This window comes from Aegilops tauschii, chromosome 1, assembly GCF_002575655.3.
Source record: "Aegilops tauschii subsp. strangulata cultivar AL8/78 chromosome 1, Aet v6.0, whole genome shotgun sequence".
NCBI lineage: Eukaryota > Viridiplantae > Streptophyta > Magnoliopsida > Poales > Poaceae > Aegilops > Aegilops tauschii.
In genome coordinates this window covers 275,953,020-275,960,152 of record NC_053035.3, presented here as the reverse complement: position 1 = coordinate 275,960,152, position 7,133 = coordinate 275,953,020, and the positions used below count along the sequence as shown (strand labels likewise).

Sequence of the window (7,133 nt, the reverse complement as noted above, 5' to 3'; positions counted from 1 at the left end):
GGAGCGCCCGGGTCTCGGGTCCCGATCTTCAGGAGGTCAGCGGTGACCGCAGGTACACGGGGAGGCGACACCGGGGCCCAAGGCAAGCAGGCGGCCAATGGCACAAAGCAGCAGAGATGGCAGCAGTGCCATTGGGGGGTGCTAGGAGGAGGAGCTCGAGCAGAGGAGGCTCGAGGCGCGGCGGAGCTCCTGGTGGTCGCAGCGTGCGACGAGGAGATGCGGGAGGCAGCGGGGTCCAATGGGTCATGCAGAAGAGGGGCCGAAGCAAGGCAAGGAGGGCGACGGGGACGGCGTGGAGGCGAGGTGCGGGCGAGCAGGGCGCCTCGTCCTGGATGAAGCAGAGGACGCAGGGCGCTGGCAACAAGTCGACGCCGTGAGGCATCTTCCGGTGGCGGCGCTTGGCGGAGGAAGGAGGCAGTGGCGAGCATCCGGATCGAAGGCGGAGGAGGTCACGGGCAGCCGATCCAGACCAGGTCCGGGCGAAGGAGGGTTGGCCTGGGCGCAGGAGGAGGAGGCAAGATGGCACTGCGGTGGAGGGGAACTCGCGGGCACACCATCGGGCAGAGGACGACGCGAGCAGGGGAAGGAGATGGGGATCGGGAGAGAGCGTGGTGAGGGGCTAGGGTTAGATAGGCATGCGGCTGGGCCTGCGCTGGTTGGTTAGGCCCAAGAGGCCGGCTGGGCTGCAAGGCTGCGCTCTCTCTCCCTCTCCCTCATATTTCTTTTAATAGAAAAAAATTAGAGAGAAGAAAAGAAAGGAAGGGTTAGGGAAAGGATTTGCGCATGCGGTTAATTTTCCCGGGCTCATAAAAATGCGCTTGATCCAGGAAAAATAGAAGTGGCATGATTGAAAGATATAAATTCAAATGCATTTGAATTAAATTCAAATGATTTGAATAGGAAGTGAGGGTTGGGAAGGTCCAAAAATGTTCAGATTTTTGGTGGAGCTCCGGAAAGTGAAGAAAGAATTTAGGGCAGAGTTTGGAGACCAAACTTGATGCAGAAAAGGCATGGAATTATTTTGCAAGTGTCTTATGGTTAATTCCAAAGTTAATGGAATATTTTAATATAGCTCCCTAATAATATTGGGAGATTTTTATATGTTGTAAAGAGAAATCACCATGTGCATTTCCCTCGATTTAAATGGATCAAAGATCCATGCAATTTATTTAGTTGAGTTTTTAAAAAAAAAGGTTGTATGATGACATGATGCAATGCAAGAGATTCAACAAACAACACAAATCACATGACGAAACTCAGAGCATCTGGAAGTCTTCTGGAGCGTCGGTCTCGGGGCGTTACAACACTAACATATTATGGTATGACCAGGGCGAGAAAATCAATAACTCGGTCGACCCAACATTGAAATCAGACATGATATCCTAAAATAGCAAGAAACAGGAAAAGTAGGCTCATACATCAGGACCACATCACAACCATGGTCCAGGCTCATACCATAGTATAGCTGGAAAAAAACCAACTTCAAGGTGCAGGCTCTCCTACGCTGATCGTGACTATCCAGCTGATCATACAGCTTCGTGTACAAGTCACCTGCGCCAAAAAAACACCCAGCAGCCACAGGCCATTGTTAGTCAGCAGCTAACACAACATAATTAACAGCCAGCTAAAGCTTAATACAAGATCTTTTCATAGTTGGCATGCATCAATACAGGAATCTACAATGTTGGATAAGGTGATAAAGAAAAACAGAAATAGTGGAGTTGGAAACATATGCAGCATAATGAAAAAACAGAACAATGGATTTATTGTGGCATCCATGCAACACACAAGATATGTGATCCCTCATCCAAAAATATACGTAATAATAGTTTCCAAGTACTTGCAGCTAGAGCCAGTATGCAACAGAAGCGTCTGCATTACTCCTGATTGCTATCTCTAAAGACAAAGTGCACCTACTATATACAGTACTTTAATACAACAAAAGGCTAGAACTAGAAATAACATCTTGCTTGCTCTGGCCATGGAATATTATACTCTGGACAAGAAATACACAGCACATTTTCTGGACAGAGAAAGAGACTAGTATCTCAGCACAAGTAACTGCAAACTAACAAAATGCTCAGGGCAGAACTATCAAAGTGTTTTATTAATCTCTAGGTTAAAACAACCACATTTTTATTGTCACTTGTTAGTCGGAAAATCTAGCTATCTCTCTTGTGTAAATATGTACATGTTGGCATTAACTGAAAAAATGGGGATGAACAAGCATGCGCTGCTGCACAATAATGAATGAGAACAATCAGGTACTGGCAGGGGTATATGGTTGCACCATCAGTCAATGCATGACACTGCCAGGAGCGTAAATGCAGTAGCAACCCTTCTGACATTTGAGAGCACTCTCACTGTGCTATAATTAACTGCATTTTCATTTTCAGCAACACTTATGGAGCACTTAGTTCTAAATAGCAGTCATGAAACTAGGGAGCCCATCTATGTGAGATTTGGCAAACCAGAAACACAGATAGAGCATCAGTCAACTTCAGGTTTACAGTGAATTTCAAAGGTACTATACACTGTAACTGAAACGCATTGCAACATTCAAATTCAAACATACACATAGAACGTTTGACCCACTACCTCTAAAGAAAGCATACACTTCAGGCAAGGGATCCTTCCAGCAGATTTGAAGAGCTAAAAAACCAGGCAAAAACATGTACAGCGACCTCAGGATTAGGTGGGTGAGAGCTCGCAACATCCATGAATCGCATCACTTGAGATCTAGAAAAGAACCAGATGGACACTGCTAGGAAAAGGCCTACTAGTGGCGCACCAGTTTTGCCTACTAATGGCGCACTACTGGTGCGCCACTAGTACCACGCCACTAGTATTAAATACTAATGGCGCACCACTGGTGCGCCATTAGTATCTGGTATACTAATGGCGCACCACTGGTGCGCCATTAGTATAGGCCATGGTGCGCCATTAGTATAGGCCACTGGTGCGCCATTGCTATAGGGCACGGTGCGCCATTAGTATTTTTGAATTTTGAAGGCGGGAAAATAGTAGTGGCGCACCGTCTAACCCCCACCGTGCGCCATTGCTATTTTTGAATTTTGAATTTGGATCTGGATCGCGATTTTTTTGCCCATTTTTTGCTCGTTTTTTTTGCTTGTTTTTTTACGAATTTTTTTCAAATTTTGTTCTCGTTTTTGGATCTTGTACGTTCTTTTGCCATGTTCTTTTGCCGGAGAGGAGTTCGCCGGAGAGGAGGGCCGAGGTCACCGGAGAGGAGGAGGAGGTCACCGGAGAGGCGCTCGCCTACATCGCCGGAGAGGAGGAGGAGGTCGCCGGAGAGGAGTTCACCAGAGCACCGGAGAGGAGGAAGGAGAAACAGTGAGGGGAGGGGAGGAGAGGAGGGAGGAGGAGCTCACCGGAGAGGAGGGAGGAGGAGATCACCGGAGAGGAGGGAGGAGGAGATCACCGGAGAGGAGGGAGGAGGAGATCACCGGAGAGGAGGGAGGAGGAGATCACCGGAGAGGAGGGAGGAGGAGATCACCGGAGAGGAGGGAGGAGAAACCGTGAGGGGAGGGGAGGAGAGGAGGGAGGAGGAGGTCGCTGGAGAGAAGGAGGAGGAGGTCGCCGGAGAGGAGGAAGGAGGAGGTCGCCGGAGAGGAGGAGCGGAGTATAGTGGAGGAGAGAAGGGGAGATGAAGTGGAGGAGTGGAGGAGATGGAGTGGAGGAGAGGTGGAGTGGAGGAGACGACCCGCCCAGCCATATATACGGCATAGTAATGGCGCACCGTGGGCAGGTGCGCCATTACTAACTTTTTTTTGATTTATTTTGAATTTGGAAGGCGGGAAGATAGTAATGGCGCACCGTGGGCAGGTGCGCCATTACTGAGTTTGTTTATTTTTTGAATTTTTTTGCCTCTTCAGATCTTAAAAGCCCCGTAACTTTTTTCCGTTAGGTTTTTGAGGATTTTGAAAATGTTTAACGGGGTTCCCCCAGTTAAATTCGGATGTAACTTTTCGAGTAGATGATTTTTCATATAAAAAACTTTTTCATCCGAGTTCGTATCCAAAAGTTATGCCCATTTTAGAAATTCTCGAGAGATTTTGCAAAAAAGTCAAAAATTCATGTTTGTAAATTTTGCTAACAACTAGACCACATATCACATGGGAATCTTATTTTCTTTTATTTTTTTGACATTTCTATCATTTTCTTTTTTTTTAAACTGAAAAGGCGGTCCACGGGGGGGGGGGGGGGGGTGCATTCGGGGGAATGTTTGGGCCAAACTACTAATGGCGCACCGTGGGAGTGGTGCGCCATTAGTAGTTTAAAATTTAAAAAAAATTGAAAAAAAAATTTGAAACATATTTACTAATGGCGTACCGTGGGAGTGGTGCGCCATTACTAGTTTAACTAGTAATGGCGCACTATCCCCTGGTGCGCCATTACTAATTTTGAATTTTTTTTACTAATGGCGCATCGTGGATGTGGTGCGCCATTAGTATTTGCACACTAATGGCGCACCAACACATGGTTCGCCATTACTATTTAGTAATGGCGCACCACATGCATAGTGCGCCATTAGTGTCCATATTGGCTATAGCTGTTTTTGTAGTAGTGGGAGGGGAGGCATATACACTGGTGAACCATGCATGAAATGAATTCCACACACTCACAAGCAGAACCTATGCAAGGTGAAGCGATCATCATCTCAATAGTGTCAACATACATGCAGTTTCTAAATTACAAATCTCTGTTTTGACCGTCCAATAGTCAGACACAACAGCAACATGGCAGGCAGACAACAACATATATGAGACAAACTACTAGAGGATACACACGTACACCGAACAACACCTATCAATGCTCAGCAGCTGCACCTTGATACACAGAGTGAAAAAAAGAGGTAAATCACCTCCACATACACCAACACCTTGAGAAGGAATTGTACAAGGAATTGTGCCAAAACACGTATTTAATCATGCCTAAAATACATCACATCCACATCGCGCACCAAATTAACATAGGAAGCAGGGGAGTAGGTCGCTGTACCAATCCATCACCTTGATGGAGTTAGGGGAAGAGAAGAAGCAGAGGAGGGAGGTCCATGGCGTCCCTCCCAAGTAGCAGCACAACACATCACGCCTTCATCTCCCATGGTGACATCCTGGTTCGAAAGAGAGACGAGAAGGGGGTCAGACAGAGAGCGGAAGGAGAAAAGACGAGGGGAGGAGAAAGGGATTCATATCTTTGAGCCCTGCGGTTGGAGCTACTCGTTCGCCATGGCCCATGGCCGGGGGTAGGAATACCGAGAAGAAGAACGCGGACGAACGGAGCTGCTCCATGGCGCCGAGGCAAGGGAGGAAGCGTCCAGCGTCCATGGCGTCCCGGTGCTCGAGCGAGGATGGCATCCCGGATCTGAGAGGCAGAGACGATGAACTGAGGAAGTTAGGAATGGCTGTGAGGAGGAGATGGACGCACCTGAGTCGTTGGAGCCACACCGACCGAAACCCTAGTGACGGGAACCGGTCGCAGTTGGCGCTGGAGGACGCGCATGATGGATCTCGACGGGGAACGCCAGCCTCCCCAAGCCCCGCCGGTAGAGAGCGCCTGCTCAATCCAAAGGGAGGGAGTGGGGGTGGGGGCGATGGCGCCTGCTCGATCCAGAGGCAGGGAGGTGGGAAGGAGGGATTACTGCTGGATCTGGCCACGAGATGAGCGGATCGAGTCGATCTGGGCAGAGGTAAGGGAAACCCGGCGGTGAGGTTGGGGGAGAGTAGGAGGTCGCCGGTGGGGTTCGTGGGTGAATCCTGCTGCGTCCAGCACAGGTCTGGGCGTGGTCTTGATGGTGAGGGTCGTCGACGGTGGGGGTGGGCGATGGTGGGCGGCGGTGGGGGTGGGAGTCCTGGACTAAGGGGTCCTCGGGCGTCCGGCCTGTTATCCATGGGCCGGACTGATGGGCGGCGAAGACGTGAAGGCTGAAGACTGTACCCGTGTCCAGATTGGACTCTACTTGGCGTGGAAGGCAAGCTTGCCGACCGAAGATTCCTTCTGATGTAACCGACTCCATGTAAACCCTAGATCCCCTTGGTTTCTATATAAACCAAAGGGAATAGTCCGGAAAGGACAGACATATACTCATTACCATATTCACATAGGCTAGACTTCTAGGGTTTAGCCATTACAATCTCGTGGTAGATCCACTATTGTAATACTCATATTCATCAAGATCAATCAGGCAGGTAGTAGGGTATTACCTCCATAGAGAGGGCCCGAACCTGGGTAAACATCGTGTCCCCCGTCTCCTGTTTCCATCGATCCAGGACGCACAGTTCGGGACCCCCTACCCGAGATCCGCCGGTTTTGACACAGACAGTGGGGGTGGGAGATGGTGGGCGGCGGTGGGGGTGGGCGGCGGTGGATTCAATCAGATTAGAGTGAGGGAGAGGAGAGAGGGGCGTCAGTGCGTGGGAGAGAAGGGTGCGAGAGGAGGAGTGCGGGACGTGGGTGAGACCGGCGACATGCGGGCCATTGGATCCAACAACATCCGACGGTGATTTATCCACGATCCGTGTGAGAGGCCTCTGGACCAATCAGAACGCAGTATACAAAGTGTGATATTTAGACCATTTAAATTGGTCGTAATCGACTAAAAGTAAGGTGCTAAATCATGTTAGCTATTTTATTATGACCTGAAAAATTGAAAAAAAAAACTTCTCATTTTGTCAGCAAATTTGACTTTAGTTTTCAGGAATAATCACAAATTGAAATAAGACAAATATTTTTTAAAGAGTTATGAGAAATGAGTTCTTTTAAATCATTTTTTCATTTTTGAGTGTCCAAAATGAGTTCTTTTGTGAAGGACTATCATATATTTGTTACAAATTTGGACCAAATTAATTTTCTAAAATATTAGGTCATATTTAATGCACAATTGACCAAATGGTTGAGTGTCAAAAGACAAATTTCCGTCGATTCAGCTAGAAGCGAGTAAAATTTGAATTGCACCTGCCTCATAGTTTGCTTTTATTTTTTCCAACAATCATTTCTAGGTACATAAGTATCTATTTAATCAGAGAAACACAAAAAAATTTCCAAGATTCAACCACTAGCTAGGAACGGTCAAGCCCGCCGTTTTGACCGCATTTTGAAATAGCCATAAA

The 7,133-nt window shown here is 47.9% G+C and overlaps 1 non-coding gene across 2 annotated transcripts; it reads right to left on the bottom strand.

Annotated features, from left to right (window-relative positions):
- Positions 1-1,189: 1,189 nt before the first annotated feature.
- On the bottom strand, positions 1,190-5,871 carry LOC109755809 (uncharacterized). Of its 2 annotated transcripts, XR_012181228.1 has the most exons (3): positions 5,452-5,871; positions 5,023-5,388; positions 1,190-1,551 (listed from the first exon to the last, which is right to left on the bottom strand). It is a non-coding gene; the product is annotated as an uncharacterized protein (transcript). The 2 variants fall into 2 exon arrangements; XR_012181227.1 differs by lacking the exon at positions 1,190-1,551 and having other exon boundaries at positions 4,607-5,388.
- Positions 5,872-7,133: the final 1,262 nt, after the last annotated feature.